The sequence below is a fragment of the Mauremys mutica genome, chromosome 10 (assembly GCF_020497125.1).
Source record: "Mauremys mutica isolate MM-2020 ecotype Southern chromosome 10, ASM2049712v1, whole genome shotgun sequence".
Classification (NCBI taxonomy): domain Eukaryota; kingdom Metazoa; phylum Chordata; order Testudines; family Geoemydidae; genus Mauremys; species Mauremys mutica.
Genome location: NC_059081.1, coordinates 66,485,085 through 66,504,748, shown reverse-complemented (window position 1 = coordinate 66,504,748; position 19,664 = coordinate 66,485,085). Strand labels below are relative to the sequence as shown.

Sequence of the window (19,664 nt, the reverse complement as noted above, 5' to 3'; positions counted from 1 at the left end):
AATCAACATGCCTGACTAACCTAATTGCCTTCTATGATGAGATAACCGGCTCTGTGGATGAGGGGAAAGCAGTGGATGTGCTATTTCTGGACGTTAGCAAAGCTTTTGATACAGTCTCCCACAGTATTCTTGCCAGCAAGTTAAAGAAGTATGGGCTGGATGAATGGACGGTAAGGTGGATAGAAAACTGGCTAGATGGTCGGGCTCAACGGGTAGTGATCAATGGTTCCATGTCTAGTTGGCAGCCGGTATCAAGTGGAGTGCCCCAAGGGTCGGTGCTGGGGCCGGTTTTATTCAATATCTTCATTAACGATCTGGAGGATGGTGTGGACTGCACCCTTAGCAAGTTTGCAGATGACACTAAACTGGGAGGAGTGGTTGATACGCTGGAGGGTAGGGATAGGATACAGAGGGACCTAGACAAATTAGAGGATTGGGCCAAAAGAAATATGATGAGCTTCAACAAGGACAAGTGCAGAGTCCTGCACTTAGGACGGAAGAATCCCATGCACTGTTACAGACTAGGGATCGAATGGCTGGGCAGCAGTTCTGCAGAAAAGGACCTAGGGGTTACAGTGGACGAAAAGCTGAATATGAGTCAACAGTGTGTCCTTGTTGCCAAGAAGGCTAATGGCATTTTAGGTTGTATAAGTAGGGGCATTTCCAGCAGATCGAGGGATGTGATCATTCCCCTCTACTCAGCACTGGTGAGGCCTCATTTGGAGTACTGTGTCCAGTTTTGGGCCCCACACTACAAGAAGGATGTGGATAAATTGGAGAGAGTCCAGCGGAGGGCAACAAAAATGATTAGGGGGCTGGAGCACATGACTTATGAGGAGAGGCTGAGGGAACTGGGATTGTTTAGCCTGCAGAAGAGAAGAATGAGGGGGGATTTGATAGCTGCTTTCAACTACCTGAAAGGGGGTTCCAAAGAGGATGGATCTAGACTGTTCTCAGTGGTAGAAGATGACAGAACAAGGAGTAATGGTCTCAAGTTGCAGAGGGGGAGATTTAGGTTGGACATTAGGAAAAACTTTTTCACTAGTAGGGTGGTGAAGAACTGGAATGGGTTACCTAGGGAGGTGGTGGAATCTCCTTCCTTAGAGGTTTTTAAGGTCAGGCTTGACAAAGCCCTGGCTGGGATGATTTAGTTGGGTTTGGTCCTGCTTTGAGCAGGGGGTTGGACTAGATGACCTCCTGAGGTCCCTTCCAACCCTGAGATTCTATGATTCTATGATTCTATGTATGTCAACCTAACTGATTTGGGGGTGGGAGGGGAGAGGATGTCATGTTTGGCTGATAAAGATAGTAGTGTTAATGTAATACATTTAGACATCTGTAAGGCACTGACTAGGTACCACATGGCATTTTGATTAAGGAACTAGAAAAATACGAATCAACATGGCACACATTTAATGGATTAAAAACTGGCTAACTGATAGGTCTCCAAATGGATCTGTAAACAGGCTTCTGTGCCTCAATCTACCCCCTGGTGCAGAGGATGGCACACTCCTCCCCTTATTCAGGGGTTCAGCAGACTGCAGCTTATTTCTAGTCAGCCTTCCAGATCACCCCTGGAGAAGCTGGTCTGTTCTTTTCCCCTTCCTCCTCCCAACTACTGAGCTTCCTCCTTTTTTCAAATCCTGCACCCAGCCCTAACAGTCAATTTGGGTGCACCTGGAGAAGGGCTAATTGAGCCTCTGACTGCAAGTTAACTGCTTCCAGATGAGAATCGGGATTATATACCATCACAACCATATCCAATAATGTGTGTATATATTTATATAGACACTTAAAACAGCTTAAACAAAAATGACTTGTTTTAATAGATATAGCCAACATCTCAATGGATCATAGTTGTAATGGTTAGGGGAATAATCTGGTTATTAATTCATAAGCTATTTGTAACCTTAGCATTTTCCTTCATTTAACATCTTCAGTATATTTTATCAAAAACAATTAAGACTTTATTGTTTACTCCCAGAAGTCAAGTATACAATGTAAACAACACAGAATATGACAAATAGCAGAGCTAATAAATACCATGTTTACGTCCAGGATGCCTGTGGTATATTAGAGAGATTCAACATTTACACTTAGGCTTCATGAGAAATGAATTTCATTTTTCTTAAGGAGATGTTTACATATGCAAAAGCTTTGTTTAAATATTGGCGGAAAAGATTTAAGAGTGAAAATCTATAATTCAACATAGAATTGTTAATTTCAAATATAAATACCACACTAAATGAGCACCTGAGCCCCTTCCATCAGACTTTAGGCTTTTGAGTGCTTATTTTACATTTCAATCACATTTCTACAATTTGAAAGGGATCCAGTATTATGCATGAATAATTAAAACTGAACTACATTAAAATGGAAAAATAGAAAAACAATTAGTATTGCTAACTATGGTCTCATTCAATTTACATTAATTTTTCATTTTGGTAAGTATACAGTGCTGTAGCATGCATACTCTTTCTTTTTAACCATATCCCTGAACACTAATGTAAATTAGCTACAGAAATGTGTATTCAGAATGTTCATTTTGGAAGAATATTACTTTAAAAATATACCCTGGGTGATTATTCTTCCTGTTCAAATACATTTTTCCTTTTCAACATTTTGATATAATTGTGTATGGATCACAAAGTCAAGCAGTATTTGTATTATAGTGGCACTTGGATACACCAGTCAATATCAGGACCCATTGTGCCATCCAACTGTTTATATAACACACTTCAATTATTATGAAATTCGTCACTGTAGACTAAAATTTATTCTGCAAAAATCTTAAATAAAAAAGAACTTAAGGTTGAAATTATGTTTCATTGGAATTCATGTAACACCTCCAAAAATTAATTTTCTTTACAAAATTCTATACCTTTCAAAATAATGCAATGGTTAACAGGTCTGGAAATAAGCAGTGAAGAGATTCAGCAAGTTTTTCTCTGCCATATAATTTTTCATCATTGGGTATCACCCCACATGACTTATTCTGCCCTCAAATATATAGCCAAAGATCAAGACATATTTATACAAATATCAGTGCATATTTTGTGCCGCAAAGTGAATGAGTCAAACCTTTGTGTCAGATTTTTTTGGTTTTTTTGCAGCTCCAAAGGGCCCCAGGAGAGGGGCTCTCTCCTCCAAACCTTGTGTGATGCACTAAATAGTACATTCCTGCGATTTTAGTCTTTTCACTTTCTTTAAAGATAACAAAAACTGGGTACATTGGAGCCCGCTCCCTTAAACTTCATTCTTGGCTATATTCATGATACATTGAAGTTACCTGGTAACAAGGCAGCATGGCTCCAATGTGCAGCTTTGGTTGCTAAAAAAACTGATCCTGAAAAAATGGAAAAGTTCATATTCACCAAATATTGATGCCTGGCTCAATGATATGGCTGACTTTGCAGCTAGCGAATGACTGGCATTCCACAGAGCAATTTGTGCTGACTTTTTAGAGGTCTAAAATTAAAGTAGATAACCATAAAGATAGATATATCACTTTCCCTCTCCTCCCTTTATCCTAACCCTCTTTATTTACTTTGTGTATTATGATGAATCTGGTATTTTGATATATTTGTTGTATTTGACAAAATAAAAAATTATAAATATGAAAAAGAACAAAAACCTTAGGAAAAATCTCAGAAAACTATGTTAAAAGAACATTCAAACTGCAAAAAGAAATTGTGCTGGCACTAACTCCTTTGCTGCTTTTTCATATTAGCGGCACAGGAGCCAGCAAACAGGGCTGCTAACAGGGGAGTTTGCGTGGGAGTTCGCAGGGGGAGGTGGAAGGGGGCGGCGCCGTGTCCCCTGTGCTCCCCAGGTACGAACGCCGAGCGAGGCCGAGACAGCAGCAGCCATGAGCCAAGCAGCAGAGGACACACCGAGGATGAGAGCATGCAGCAGCTGTGGTATGTACCTGGTCCTAGCTGGGGACCCAGAACAGTACTATGTATGCATGAAGTGTCGCCTAATAGAGCTGCTGGAGGAAAAGATCCAGGGCCTAGAGCTGCAGGTAGAAACCCTGATAGAGAATAGAAGGGGGTTCGAGCAGCTGATGGAGCAATGGCAAGCAGTAACTGAAGGGGAACGCCCAGGGGCACAGGGGGGAGCAGGGGCTAAGGCCAACGAGGGGGGACCACCAGACGAGGAAGATGGGCGGTAGAAGCATGTGACCGTGAGAAGCAGGCCGAGGAAAAGGAGAGCCAGTGAAGGGGAAATAGAGCTAAGGAACAGGTTTGAAGGTTTGGAGAATGAGGAAGGGGTAAAGCAGATGGTAAAAGAGACGAGCGGCCAGTCCCATAGAAAGAGGGGAGGAGTCTATGGAGGCAGCACCAAGTTTGGGCCCAGGGAGGATACAGGATGGCTTAAGGGGAACCACAAGGGATGATAGGAATGGAAGGAGCTTGCAACCAGGGGGAACGGGGGATAGGTTAGAGGACCGCACTATCCCCAGGCAAAGGCAGGTCTACGTGATTGGGGATTCCATACTGAGAAGGTTGGACAGGCCTGTGACCAGGGCCGATCCGGAGAACAGAAGGGTGTGCTGTCTACTGTGCGCTAAAATACGGGATGTGGACCTGAGGTTGAAAAGGATCCTAAGAGGAGCAGCTAAGAACCCCTTGGTCATCCTTCATGTAGGAACGAATGACACTGCTAGATTCTCGCTAGAAAGGATCAAGGGAGACTATGCCAGGTTGGGTAAGACGCTTAAGGAAATTGAGGCTCAGGTGATCTTCAGTGGGATCCTACCTGTCCCTAGGGAAGGGCGCCAAAGGGGTGAGAGGATCGTGACGATTAATAGTTGGCTGAGGGAGTGGTGTTACAAGGAGGGCTTTGGGATGTATGGGCACTGGGAGGCTTTTGGGGACAGACAACTGTTCTCACGGGATGGGCTCCACCTGAGTAGGGAAGGAAGTAGACTTCTAGGAGGGAGGTTGGCTCATCTGATTAAAAGAGCTTTAAACTAGACACTGGGGGGAGAAGGTTGGGAGAGGTCCTGGTGCTCTCCACGCCAAATTTATACATTGGGAGTGAGAACAACAAGATAACAACAGATATAGCCAGAGGGGGACGGTTAGGTGTAAGGAAGAGGGGGGGGACGGATACTAGATCTACAGGTCATACTGGTAGTACTGTGTCCCTACCGAGTTGGGTGAAAAGAGTGAGAGGAGCCCATCAGCAAAAATTAGGATGTTTGTTCACCAATGCGAGAAGCTTAGGTAATAAAATGGAGGAACTGGAGCTCCTGGTCCGAGAATTGAAACCGGATATCGTAGGAATAACCGAAACATGGTGGAACGGTAGCCATGACTGGAGTACAGGTATGGAAGGGTATGTGCTGTTTAGGAAAGACCGATGCAAAGGTAAAGGTGGGGGAGTAGCATTGTATATCAATAATGAGGTGAAATGTAATGAAATAACTAGCAATGCAATGGATAATACGGAGTCTGTCTGGGCAATGGTCACATTGGGGAAGAAAACTACCAGAGCCTCACCCGGGATAGTGATTGGGGTGTGCTATAGACCGCCGGGATCTAGCTTGGAGACGGATAGAGAGCTCTTTAATGTTTTTAAGGAGGTAAATACTAATAGGAACTGCTTGATCATGGGGGACTTTAACTTCCCGGATATAGATTGGGAAACAAATACTAGTAATAATAATAGGGCTCAGCTTTTCCTAGACGTGATAGCTGATGAATTCCTTCATCAAGTGGTTGCTGAACCGACGAGGGGGGATGCCATTTTAGATTTGATTTTGGTGAGTAACGAGGACCTTGTTGAGGAAATAGTTGTAGGGGACAACCTTGGCTCGAGTGATCATGAGCTAATTCGTTTCAAAATAAATGAGAGGATAATCAATATTGCATCTGAGACTAGGGTTTACGATTTCAAAAGGGCTAACTTTATTAAATTAAGGCGACTAGTTAGGGAAGTGGACTGGACTAACATATTTAGGGATCTAAAGGCAGATGACGCCTGGGGTTACTTCAGGTTGAAGTTGCAGGAGTTGTCAGAGGCATGTATCCCGAGAAAGGGAAAACGGCTCATAGGTAGCAGTTTTAGTCCGAGCTGGATGAGCAAGCGTCTTAGAGGGGTCATTAAGAAAAAACAGAAAGCGTACCAGGAGTGGAAAATGGGAGGGATCAGCAAAGAAACCTACCTTATTGAGGTCAGAGGGTGTAGGGAAGCAGTGAGAAAGGCAAAGCGACGGGTGGAGATGGACCTAGCGAAGGGGATTAAAACCAATAGTAAAAGGTTTTTTAGCCATATAAATAGGAAGAAAACCAAGAAAGAAGAAGTGGGACCGCTTAAAACTTTAAATGGAGTGGAGATTAGGGATAATCTTGGAATGGCACAATATCTGAACGAATATTTTGCCTCGGTCTTTAATGAGGCTAATGAAGGGCTAAGGAATAGTGATAGAGGGACCGATGGGAATGAAGATATGGGGGTAGACATTACGGTATCTGAGGTAGAAGCCAAACTTGAACAGCTTAACGGAAGTAAATCGGGGAGCCCGGATAATCTTCATCCTAGAATATTAAGGGAATTGGTGAGTGATATTGCTAGCCCGTTAGCGATGATTTTTAATAAATCTCTAAATTCGGGGATTGTACCATTTGACTGGAGATTAGCTAATGTAGTTCCTATATTCAAGAAGGGGAAAAAAAGTGACCCGGGTAACTACAGGCCAGTTAGTTTAACATCTGTAGTATGCAAAATCATGGAAAAAATTTTAAAAGAGAGAGTGGTTACGGAGCATGAGGCCGATAGCAACTGGGATAGATTACACCATGGATTTACGAAAGGTAGATCGTGCCAAACCAACCTGATCTCCTTCTTTGAGAAAGTAACAGATTTTTTAGACAAGGGAAATGCGGTGGATCTAATATATCTGGATTTCAGTAAGGCGTTTGATACGGTACCGCATGAGGAATTACTGGTTAAATTAGAAAAGATGGGGATCGAAATGAAAATCCAGAGGTGGATAAGGAGCTGGTTAAAGGGGAGACTCCAGAGGGTAGTATTGAAGGGGGAACTGTCGGGTTACCAGTGGAGTTCCTCAAGGTTCGGTTTTGGGTCTGATTTTATTCAATCTATTTATTGCTGACCTGGGAACCAAGAGTAGGAGTGGGCTGATAAAGTTTGCGGATGACACCAAGTTGGGAGGTATTGCCAACTCGGAAAAGGATCGGGATATCCTCCAGGGAGATTTGGATGACCTTGTAAACTGGAGTATTAGTAACAGGATGAAATTCAATAGTGAGAAGTGTAAGGTTATGCATTTAGGGATGACTAATAAGAATTTTAGTTATAAGCTGGGGACGCACCAGTTGGAAGTAACGGAGGAGGAGAAGGACCTAGGAGTCCTGGTTGATCGTAGGATGACTATGAGTAGGCAATGTGATGTGGCCGTTAAAAAAGCTAATGCGGTCTTGGGATGCATTAGGCGAGGTATTTCTAGTAGGGATAAGGAGGTGCTAGTCCCGTTATATAAGGCGTTGGTGAGACCTCATTTGGAGTATTGTGTGCAGTTTTGGTCTCCCATGTTTAAGAAGGATGAATTCAAACTGGAACGGGTACAAAGAAGGGCCACTAGAATGATCCGAGGAATGGAAGGCCTGTCGTATGAAAGGAGACTTGAGGAGCTCGGTTTGTTTTCTTTAACCAAAAGAAGGATAAGAGGAGATATGATTGCACTCTTTAAATATATCAGAGGGATAAATACCAGGGAAGGAGAGGAATTATTTCAGCTCAGTGCTAATGTGGACACGAGGACAAACGGATATAAATTGTCAGTCAGGAAATTTAGGCTTGAAATTAGACGAAGGTTTCTAACCATCAGGGGAGTGCAATACTGGAACAGCCTACCGAGGGAAACAGTGGGGGCGAAGGACCTCCATGACTTTAAGATTAAGCTAGATAAGTTTATGGAGGAGATGGTATGATAGGATAACGGGCTTAGTCAATAGGTCAATTAAGTGCCACACTGGTAAATAGTACAATGGGTCAATGATATGATATTCTTAACCTTTTTCCAGAGGGTATGGCTGGAGAGTCTTGCCCGCATGCTCGGGGTTCAGCTGACCGCCGTATTTGGGGTCGGGAAGGAATTTTCCTCCAGGGTAGATTGGCAGTGGCCCTGGAGGTTTTTCGCCTTCCTCCGAAGCATGGGGCAGGGGTCGCTTGCTAAAGGAGTGGGTGGATCGGCTTATGTGGCCTGCATCTTGCAGGAGGTCAGACTAGATGATCATAGTGGTCCCTTCTGATCTTGAATTCTATGATTCTATGATTCTATGATATGTAAATATTATAGGTAGATAGTTTAGATATTTATCTAATTATTTTAAAACATTGAATTCTGCCAAGCCTGCTTATGAGGCTGTATGTAAATGATAGAGCGAGCGAGAGAGAGAGCCTATATATGGACCCCATGAAGGGGGTTGGACTCACCGCTGGAGCACCTACTTGTGGTTAGACATGATGTAGCAGCGCTCTCCCCATCTGGTACCCCCAGCCAATGACTACCCTTCATATGATCCAGTGGTCTGCCTCTTCACATGACTTGGCCTTCAGGCCATGGCAAAATTTAGTCCACACCTTCTGGGGTAACAAAGTCCAACATAAAATGGCAATGTCCTTAGAAAATGGTCTTCGGCCCCATCTCTGGGAACCCATGGTCCTCACACCCTTTTCTCAGTGCCTTCGTCCCCTTCCCAGGGACAAGGACTCTCAGGCAGGCTACACTGTTACTGGGACCAAGCCTCCCAGCCCAAATAGACAGATTTGCGCTAGTTCTGCTTGAGCTAATGCACTAAAAACAATAGTGTGGGCAGCTCAGGATCTCAAGTCCACCCAGCCCCATGGGTCTGAACTCAGGTGACTAGCCTGAGTCTCCACCAGAGCCACAATGTCCACGCTGCTATTTTTTAGCATGCTCGCCTGCGTGAAGCTAGAGCAAGTCTGTCTACCCAGCCTGGGAGGCTCACTCCTAGCTGCAGCATAGACATACCCTTCAAGCTGTCCTCTGAATCCTCCAATAAAAATCATACACTAAAGGTATACAAACTTAAACCAATTTCTGCCTTCCTCTCCCCTTCTGCTGCTCTATTCCTTCACTGAGCACCTCCCAGAGCTCTCACCTAGCAAGTTCAAATCCACCCCTTTTATCAGGGCTTGCCACTGGAGCCTGCTCCATACCCAGTGGCTGCTTTATCTCTCTCTTGGCCTCTTGACAGACTCCTGGCACTCTCGCCACACTCCCCCTTCCCAACTTTTTGAGAGAATCCCAGGACTAATTTCTCCCTGGGTTCTCTCCTCACAAGCTAGTCCCAGACAGTGACTGCAGAGTTCTTTACTTTCTACCTGCAGCTCCCTTTTCCATTCGGAACTTTCTTCAGTTATAATCACTACTCAGCTCCTCCCTCGCAGGGCTTCCTCTCTAATTAAGGTTGGCACTCTCCCCCATGCCCACTAGATAACGTAATTGGCCTCTCAGGCCCTCATTAACCCTTTCAGGGCCTGTGTGGGATCCACACTCCAACACAAAGCCCAATATGAATGATACAAATGATTTCCTAGGGATTTTTTAAAAGGCATTAGCCACTTTAATTAAAATAACAAATCATTAAGACAGCACATTTAAGTGCTCAAAAAAGTCAGGCAATTCTGAAATTAATTATAGTTATGCAACTCGAGCTCTGCCACCCTCATATGTGCATTCCAATACAGCCTCTCATTACATTAGCATATATTATTTCTTAGACAATACGCTACCAAATCATAGGCCTTTGCCTAATTCACTGTGTATCTTTAGGGTTCACACTGAATGAAGCAGAGTTCTATAGGTGCCAAAGCAAAGGACTTAGCATTTCCATATGGCTCACCCACAGCAGAAGGATTCCTGATTTTTCTCTGTACAAGGGAGCCTCCCCTGGCTTAATGGAGAGGGCACCAATGGCACCTTTTATCCATTTGCGACAGAAGTGTTCTTGCTGTAGCAGAGAATGGATGAGTAAAGCTGCTCAGCTTAACCCTAAATGAGCTAATAAGATTTCCTTTAAAGACAAAAAAAAGTGTGGTGAGGTATTTAAGTTGCAAATCACTGCTGTCATGTACCAACGGTGTGGGGGGTGGGTGTCATAGTCCTGGATGCAGGACAATGAGGTTCATTAATAGTGTGTGGGTCTTTAAGAGGATCCTTTTGACTGACAGATCTTAGCTGTATCCATCCTGCATGGCACAGAACCTACTCCCAGACTAGACTCCTGGACATGCTTCGACTGAGGATACTTAACTTAGTTAGAGCTGTAGATCACTACATGTATAGATCTCCAGCAAACAGGCTATGACTGCCTGCAAACACTAAGGAGGGCAAAAGGTGGACAAACTAAGAGACATATCCTGACCTTTTCTAAAAATGTGTCTAAGCTGAAAAGTCTGGCAGAGTCCCAGGTCAGTAGAAATAATATCACAACCTGTCCTTGCATTTCAAAAAATGGCAAAATAGGGATTGCACATCTGGCTGGTGATAAAGCTTTCAGATACATACCTATCAAATAAGGACAGTAGAAGTACTTTAAACACTCTTATGCTTACATATTTTGGTTAAAATATATTTTAGCTCCTAGATGCTCTGTCATCATAACTGAATTGCTACCTGTAGAATTTAGTGCCAGATATCTTGTCATACCTTCTCAACTGTCATGGTCACCAAAACATTGGTAGTCCAAAGAAGCATCACAAAACCCCATCCAGTACCAATAATGGGGAGGGTCATAGTAGAAAGTACATATGAGAAACATAATGACACATCCTAAAATCAGCAAAATCTTGATAGGCAAAGAACAATTCTGATTCCTCACACATCCACTAGGTTATAGACAATGTCCAAAATAAACAGATTGCAAAATCTATCAACTCTCACTGAGTCCCAAGAAGCAGGTAGGAGGTTACTATAAAGTCCACAGATGACATCTTAACATTCTTCATGTTCCTTGTTTATTGGGCTTCCTTCCTAGTCTTGGGTTTGGTTAGGGGGCACTGTGAGAGCTTAACGACATATGCCTATTTTTCTCACTGCATAGTGATGGTATCCTTTTTATTGAATGTTACATGCCTGTAATCTGAAATATCACTATCTGAAGTGGTGAGATCTCAGGTGAAGTGGAAGGACATTGTGAGATCACAGTGTCAGAGTTGATGCCTAGCAGTTTAGCTTTACAAGAATCAAAATTATAAGAGCCAAATAGAAGATGCATTTTCCACATCTTCCTGGAACTGAAACATATGCATCTGCTCCACTGTAGGTGACTCCTGAGCAGTGCCCGTCACTGGAGGCTGGGAATTCGGAGTGGATTCTGTTACAACAGAGATTACTGAGGAGTCGAAGATGGCATCGGAGGCTGAATTTCCAGTGACCGCATAATGTTCTGCGAAAGTGTGGGCAGAGGCCCAAGTTGCTGCTCTGCAGATTTCCAAGATCGGTCACATTCCTTAAATATATCCCTAAGTAGAAATTGACCTTGTGGAGTGCGTATGGACTCTGGAGAGAGGCAGAAGGTTGCACCCTTAATAACAGTGATTAATGCAACCAGAGATCCCTTTGGATAGTGTTTGAGCCGATATTGCACAGCGTTTGGATCTTTTCACGAGTGAAAGGATGAGTTTAGGGGACTTCCTGAAGTCCTTAGACCTGCTCAAGTAGAATGCTAGAGCTCTTCTAACATCTAGCTTATGGAGAATTGCCTCCCCCATATCACAATGTGGTTTGGGATAAAAAACAGGAAGATGGATCTGTTGATTCATATGGAAAGCGGAGGCAACTTTAGAGAGAAACTTGGGATGCAGCCTCAGAGTTACTTTGTCTTTAAAAAAAAAAAAACCTGTACATGGTGGGTGTGCCATCAGGATTGCTATTTCTTCTATGCAGCTAGCTGAGCTGATGGCAATTAGAAATGTTGTCATCATGGACAGGTGAGAGAGAGCAAGTTGCCATGGACTCAAATGGAGATCTAGTCAAAGCCCTGAGAACTAGGTAAAGATCCCAGGCTGGAACAAGTGGTCTCACATGCGGGAAGAAATTCCAAATGCCCTCAAGGAATCTATGCATCAGCAGGTGAGCAAAAACAGAGTATCTGTCTACCTGGTGGTGGAAAGCCATTTTCTCCACAAGATGTACCCTAAGGGAGCTGAGTGAGAGTTTTGACCTCTTGAGGTCTAAAATGTAGTGTAAAATCAGAGGAAAGGAAGATGAGGTTGAGTCTATGCGTTTAGAATGACAACAAACTTGGAATCATTTCCATTCTTTTGGTAAGTACATCAACTAATCAACTTTTGGCTGTGTAGCAACATGTCTTTCAGCTCATGAGAGCATTCTGCCTCTAAGCCTTGGAACTATGAAGGAGCCAAGCCTGAAGGTGGAGGACCCACAGGTTGGGGTGAGAGATCAGCCCATTGTTTTGAGAGAGTGGGTAAGGAATGGGCTGAAGAGGAACCGGAGGACATATTGTCATCTGTGTCAGGTAAAGGAACTAGACTTGTTGTGGCCAGGAGGGGCAACCAGAATAACTCTTGCTTTGTCTTGTTGAATTTTCAACAGGACCTTGGATAGAAGAGGAAACTGGGAAAAGGCATGCAAGAGGTCCCCATCCCATAGGAGGATGAAGGCATCTCCCAGTAAAAGTTTCCCAAGGCCAGCCCTGGAGCAATAATGAGGACATTTCTTGTTCCGGTGACCAGCAAAGAGATCTGTAGTCAGGGTTCCCCAAAGAGTGAATACATCTCAAAGCACCTCTGACTTCAGTTCCCATTCGCGGTCATGAGAAAAATTCTGACTGAGACGATTGGCTGTCACATTCTGTATCCCTGGTAGATAGACAGCTGAAATGAGCACATTGTGATGATGCACCATTTCCAAAATTTGAATGCTTCTGTGCAGAGGGAGGGAGATCTGGCACCCCCTTGGTGATTTATTTAAATAATACAGGCCATATTGTCCATCATAACTTTTGTGTGGGTGTTCTTGAGGAAAGGCAGAAAGTGTGCACAGGTGTTCCTGACAGCCCTTGGCTCCAAAAGAGTGATATGGACGGTAACTACTGTGGAAGGCAACTTGCCCTGAACCTTGTGGTTATGTAGGTGAGCTCCCCAGCCTATTTGGGAGGCATCCATCCCAGGGCAGTGAGTCTGCATAACGGGAGGAATGCTCTTGGTTGTACTGCATTAAGGTTGGCACTCAAACTCCAATCGTTGAAATGGGGTTAGAGTGCCACTACAATGGAGAGAACCTTCCAGAATACCCTGGGTGGAGCATTCTGTACTGATAATTGTCCTGCCCAAACCGTAGGAATCTCTGATATGATGGGTTCATCGAGATATGGAAGTAGACATCTTGTAGGTCGAGGGCCGGAAATCAATCTCCTTGCTCTAGAGTTGGAATAATTGCTGCTGGTATGATCATCTTGAATGTCTGCACCTTTGCTTATTTGTTTAATGCTCTTAGATCTAGAATGGGCCTCCAACCTCCCTTCACCTTGGGGATCAGGAAATAATGAGAGTAAAACCCCTTGCTCCTGAGATGCACTGGGACTGCTTCTATGGCCCCTAGGCATAACCAGTGATATATTTCCTGGTGAAATAGGTTCTTGTGAGAAGGGTCCCTGAAGGGGCACAGGGAAGGAGGGTTGGAATGGGGGAGGGACATGAACTGAATGGCATAACCCTTCAAAATAATCTCCAGGACCCATCTGTTGGGAGAATATTACTTCTAACTGCTGTGAAAGAGGCGACTTCTGAAGGGGCATGACAGGTGTGCAGATGGCAGCTGATGTTGCAAAGTATAATTGTTCGGGCCCTCAACCAAACAGTCAAGAGTGCTTAGAAGAGGTGGTCAGAGGTTGTGGATTAAAGTGTGGATTGCTTCCATTTTGAGCCCTGGTTCTCTTACGCTGCGGTGTAACTTCTGATGTGTAACTGCCACCTCCAGTAGGGGAACCTGCAGCTCATCAACCACCCTTTTGATAAGATCCAGCATGGGTGGTGGAGTTACCTCAGGGGGCCTGTACCATGATCAGGACCCTTGATTTTTAACGGTGGACCACGATGAGCAGCCAGGGAAATGACCTTCTCCTGTCCCTGTCAGACTCATCACTGAGTAAGGGTGGTGCTGACTGGGGTATTGGTGGTACATGGCCCGGAGCTGAGAGCGATTCCAGGTGCCAGGATGTGGTTGGTACTGGGCCCCCGTAATGGGAATTGCGGTTCTTCCCCAACTATCAAGTCTCCAGGGTAGTGGAGCTCATGCTGTATCATGGGCTCACTTGGTACCGCAGAGGAGTGTCTGTGGTACTTTGTTGGTACCAATGATTGAGAAAGTGCAGAGCACTCCCTAAATGGGAGTTTTGTTGCACCTGGTACCAAAAGTTCTCTCTGTGTGGCACTCTTTTAGAGACAGTATAGTAATTGTCTTTCTCCTTAGGTGGCAGTATGGTTGCCTTAGAAGCTGAGCCTCTGGCTTCTCCAGGCAGTGCAACAGAGCTCATAGCGGAGGCCCCCTTCTGGTTACTGTGCTTCAGAGCTGCCAGTGCCGTTGGTACCAAGGTGGCAGCACTGGGCAATGCCTCTGGCTGGCCAATGATTCGGAGTCCTTTTTACAAGCCTTTATAGGGAGAATCTGCTATTTTTTCCACAACGTTACCCCCTTTAAAGTTAAAGGCTCTGGGGTCAGCACTGGAGTCCCCTGGAGACTGAAGTGCATTCTCCAAAAGGAGGAGTTTTAACTTCAGCTCCCAGTTCCTGCGAGACTGCAGTTTTAGCTGTGGCAAGGGAACACTTCTGTGGGACTCTCCCAGGCACCAGACACAAGGAAAGTGTCTGGCCATTACAGGAATCAAACTCCTTGCGGGAGACACACCTCTTAGAGCCAGGCATGCCCCTGGGTGGGGGGCTAATATCCTCTTGCAGTGAGGAATGCAGAAGAAAGGTCTTCTTTCCTCCTCCTCTTCTTTACCTCTTTACCGTATTGTCCTGAGTATAGGCCGCACTTTTTTCCCCTAATTTAAGTTTTTAAACTAGGGGTGCGGCCTATAAGCGGGATCTTGCTAAAAAAAACCCAATAAAAATACTTTCAATCCCAGCCGCGGCGGGCAGCCCGGAGCCCTCTGATTCCCCGCCGCGGCTTGGATTGAAAGCGCTCTGGGCTTCCCGCCGCGGCGGGCAGCCCGGAGCCCTCTGATTCCCCGCCGCGGCTGGGATTTAAAGGGCTCTGGGCTCCCCGCCGCGGCGGGCAGACCAGAGCGCTCTGATTCCCCGCCGCGGCGGGCAGCCCAGAGCGCTCTGATTCCCCGCCGCGGCGGGCAAGCCCAGAGCGCTCTGATTCCCCGCTGCGGCTGGGATTTAAAGGGCTCTGGGCTCCCCGCCACGGCGGGCAGCCCGGAGCCCTCTGATTCCCCGCCGCGGCTGGGATTTAAAGAGCTCTGGGCTCCCCGCCGCAGCGGGCAGCCTAGAGCCCTCTGAGTCCCGGCCGCGGCGGGCAGCCCAGAGCGCTCTGATTCCCCGCCGCGGCGGGCAGCCCAGAGCGCTCTGATTCCCCGCCGCGGCGGGCAGCCCAGAGCGCTCTGATTCCCCGCCGCGGCGGGCAGCCCAGAGCGCTCTGATTCCCCGCCGCGGCGGGCAGCCCAGAGCGCTCTGATTCCCCGCCGCGGCGGGCAGCCCAGAGCGCTCTGATTCCCCGCCGCGGCTGGGATTTAAAGGGCTCTGGGCTCCCCGCCGCGGCAGACAGCCCAGAGCCCTCTGAGTCCCGGCCGCGGCTGAGATTTTCTTTAAGTTAAAAAAAGTTAAAAATTTAATTTTTTTAAAATAGCACCAAACTTTAAGGGTGCGTCTTATAATCAGGAGCGGCCTATACTCGGAACAATACGGTATATTTTTTTGACTGAAAAAACTTAGTCTTCTAAATGCCTGGGGGGAGGGGGAATCCCCCACATACAGGGCAGGAAATGTAAACTAAGGTTTTTTCTTTTGCTTTTCTTTAATCCCAAGGGCGTAAAAAGGAAACAGTAACTATTAAGGAGAACAAAAGAAACAAGAACAACTACTACTTATGCTAATGACACAGAAAAGGAAGGGATGACTGCTTGCTCTCCAGGCCAAAGATGGTTGAGAAGGAACTGAGGGGGATGGGTCACCTGCACAGTGTTAGATGGCCTCGGAGCAGACCATGAGGGAGAGAGAACGCATGTGTGAGCTCAATGGACACATCTTACAATAAATTACTGCCGGAATACATATGACACATGACAAGCAGAAACTGCTCTGCTAATTAAAAAGGACACATACATCAAAAAATCTTCAACTATGAAGTGCACTCTATCTGAATCTTACATAAATTAATAAGAAAAAGAAAAAGGAAATCAATAAAAATCTACTCCAAATATATACAGACAATCATATTATCAAAGGTTGTCTGAGATGTAAGAGTTTTTTCATTAAAGTAAATGTCTTATGGAGTATTAGATTCAAATGCTTAACCTATGAGGTATTGATGCAATTGATATAGGAAAATTACAAAGTAGAGATTTTGATATTATTGCGTTCTCACCTGTTATTTTATGACCTAATTAAGTCTTGAAACAAAGCTTTGGGAACCAGGAATATCCATTCCCTGCACAGAAATCTCTTGCTGCTTTTTCACTGTTATTGTAGGTTTTACAACAAAGACACCTTGGGTTTTAAATTAAACGTCAGCTCTTATAAGACTTTGGGATACTGAAGTGTTTGACTGTCCTTGGAGAAAACTTGATAACTCAGCTACTAGCGATATTTGTAGCTAGTTGATGCTGAGCAAATCAAACCAACAGATCACTATTTAGCAGATGGCTGGACCACAGTGTTCTCAAAAGATTTAAAAACACTAATTGTTAGAGCTCATTCATGTTTGAACAGTAAATTTAATACAAATATTTTCTAATTTTTGCCATATATCAAAGACACTTCCCGAATGTTTGGGGTTTTTTTCCCTGGTAATAATGTAATCCGGGTGGCTACCCTTTGAAGAATAAGATCTCTTACTAAGAGTAGATGAACAGTTCACTGTCTCTGACTTCTGTTAAGATTTAAACACTCAGAGCCCTCCTGAAAAAGCTATGGAAAGCATTATTTTTACAGTCAATTCTATTCATATTTCACATGGTTTCTTTTATGTCTCTTCCCCATTTCATTATAAAGGACAGGATGATTCAATTTTATTGGTGTCTGCTGCTTACTCCTCTCCTGAATTCACAAAGCCTGATTTGTATTTACACTAAGACCCCTTTACACATCCAGAGTAGTGTAAAGGGGCTTTACAGTTAGTATAACTTTAATTTACCTCCACTTAAATTCCCTTTATACCACCAGAGCACTAAAAGGGGTCTTAGTGTGAATAAGAATCAGGCCCATCACATTATCTGTGACACTATCTTCAGCATAAATTGCAATGTCACAAACAGACCATGACTAAGTGAGGGACCAATCTGTTTAAGATCTGGCATATTTTACCAGGCTTTTCTGCTGCAAACAATGCAACTGAGGCAACCTCCACTGGTCTGATCCCTATCATCATTATAGTGGAGATCTAACAGATACAGCAGTCAATCATAGTCTAATCCTTCCCACTAGAGCAGGCACCTAGGGACCTTAGTAAAAGTGTAATTTTCAGAATCACTTCTCAAAGTAGAATTGTACTTCAGTAGATATGGGGAGGAGAATTACAGGACAGAAGTTATTATGGAGAGACGGTGGTCTGGTATAAATAGCTCTCTGATATCACCAGCTTTTCTGCCAAAGGAAATGTTTTGGAACAATATATTCATAAGATGAGATTTTTTTTAAATCAGAGATTTTTCACTCTTGGAAAAAAATGTCTAAAATGCCAGATTTGGTTTATTTTGTCACTTCAACAAGTAGCAGACTTGACTATTCCTAGAATATTTAGTAGGCTCTTTTTGGACTTATTCTCTAGTTTTCTAAACTGACTCCATGAGCCAAAAAAGACTTCAGGGGACCTGGATAGGACTCACCTGGGGCTTAAAAAATCCATTGCAGCACAGAAGCCTGCCAGATCCAGTCAATTAGCATTTATAAATGTATTAGGAGAAGAGAGCTTATAATTTCCAAGGGTGAAATGTTGGCCCCACTGAAGTCAATAGTAAAACTCCCTTTCTCTTAAGTAGGGCCAGGATTTCTTTACCCCAGTTCTCTGTGGAGTTCACATATCTCTGACCTGCCAGGCTGAGAAAAATACAGTTGCTCAGTAGCCAGAGATAAATACAAGTGCTTTCTGGGTAAGTCAAAGGGTTACATTTCCTGACCACTGGAAAGGTTCATCAAAGGAGACTGGGGATGGGCTGAGTGTGCCAGGAGGCACAGCAGTATTCAGATGACAATAGGAAGGAAGACAGGCCAGAACTGACCTGCCTCAGGTATACAGTGAGGAGAAAGACGGAATAGAGAAATAGAACTGGGCTGTTACCCAGAGAAAGGGGTAGAAAGAGGAGAGAAGGAGCAGAAAAATAGAACTAAGCACTAGTCAGAGGGGAGGGACCTTGCTGATGACAACCACAGAAGCAATGTCTTTGCAGAATAAGAGATGAAACCATGCAAGGAATGCACTGCCATGCAAGCTTAATCAGAAGTCTGCAGAGACAGAGAGGGACAAGACTGGGGCTGGAGTTTCCAGCTACATTCAGGTAGTCAAAAGCTTCTCTCTCCCAAAAAAGGCTCCAACAGTTGCTTCCAGCCAAGCAAGAGTAGGCTGCTGTAGCAATTTTAGAACCTTACATAGTTTTAGCTATTAGAATTTTTACTTTAATTTGGGGAAAATAAATCATTGTATGGTCCCTCAGCTATGACTCAGTCTCAGACTGGTGATGACCATAGTATTTTAGTTTATATTAAAGCAGGGACAAAACGTTCCACATAAAATCAAGTGAAATTAAAACACATTAAAATCAAGAGACTAAAAATGAGAAACCCCAGCACAATAATCTAAGCAAAACAAGGAAAATCTGAAGAAATCCTCTTAGACAAACATAACAAAATAAGCAACAAAATGTTGTTTTAAAATTATTTGGGAGAATGAGACCACAGAGTGCAAACAGGGGCAACTGCATATCTTGTTGGACACCAGCTTGGACGTCTTAGCTGACCAGAAACTAGCAATCAGATTTTTCCATTCCCTGCCCGGTCCTGTGCCCTCTCTGTAGGCTGACACCTGGAACAACAACTCTGGTATTTCTGACCTTTGAAGGCACAAAATGAACAGAGCTAAAACTCTTGCAAAGTTTATAAGCCCTACAGTATGGGCCAGGATTCCTACTAAGAGCATGTGATACACAGAAGTAAGACTGCAGTCAGAACTTCTGCTTAGAGCTTTGAACTGCAGTACAGTTTCTAGTGTAGCTTCTGTGCGCTCCCTATCCTAGTGCACTCACTCACTGTCACCCACCGAATGGTTGGGCTCCCGAGGCAGGACTTCCGACCCAGCCTCACTACTCCTGTATATTCTTACAACTCCATTCAATTATCTGAACTATTCTGTCCAGATAATCAAGCTAGAAAGATACAAACTCAGGAGCTCTTTAATGGTTAGATGTTTACCCTACATACATTAT

General features: G+C 44.4%; 1 protein-coding gene across 7 annotated transcripts in view; it reads right to left on the bottom strand.

Annotated features, from left to right (window-relative positions):
* SPAG16 (sperm associated antigen 16) overlaps nt 1-19,664 on the bottom strand; it is a 766,854-nt gene that overhangs the window by 667,348 nt on the left and 79,842 nt on the right. The gene's annotated exons all lie outside the window — the stretch shown is intronic.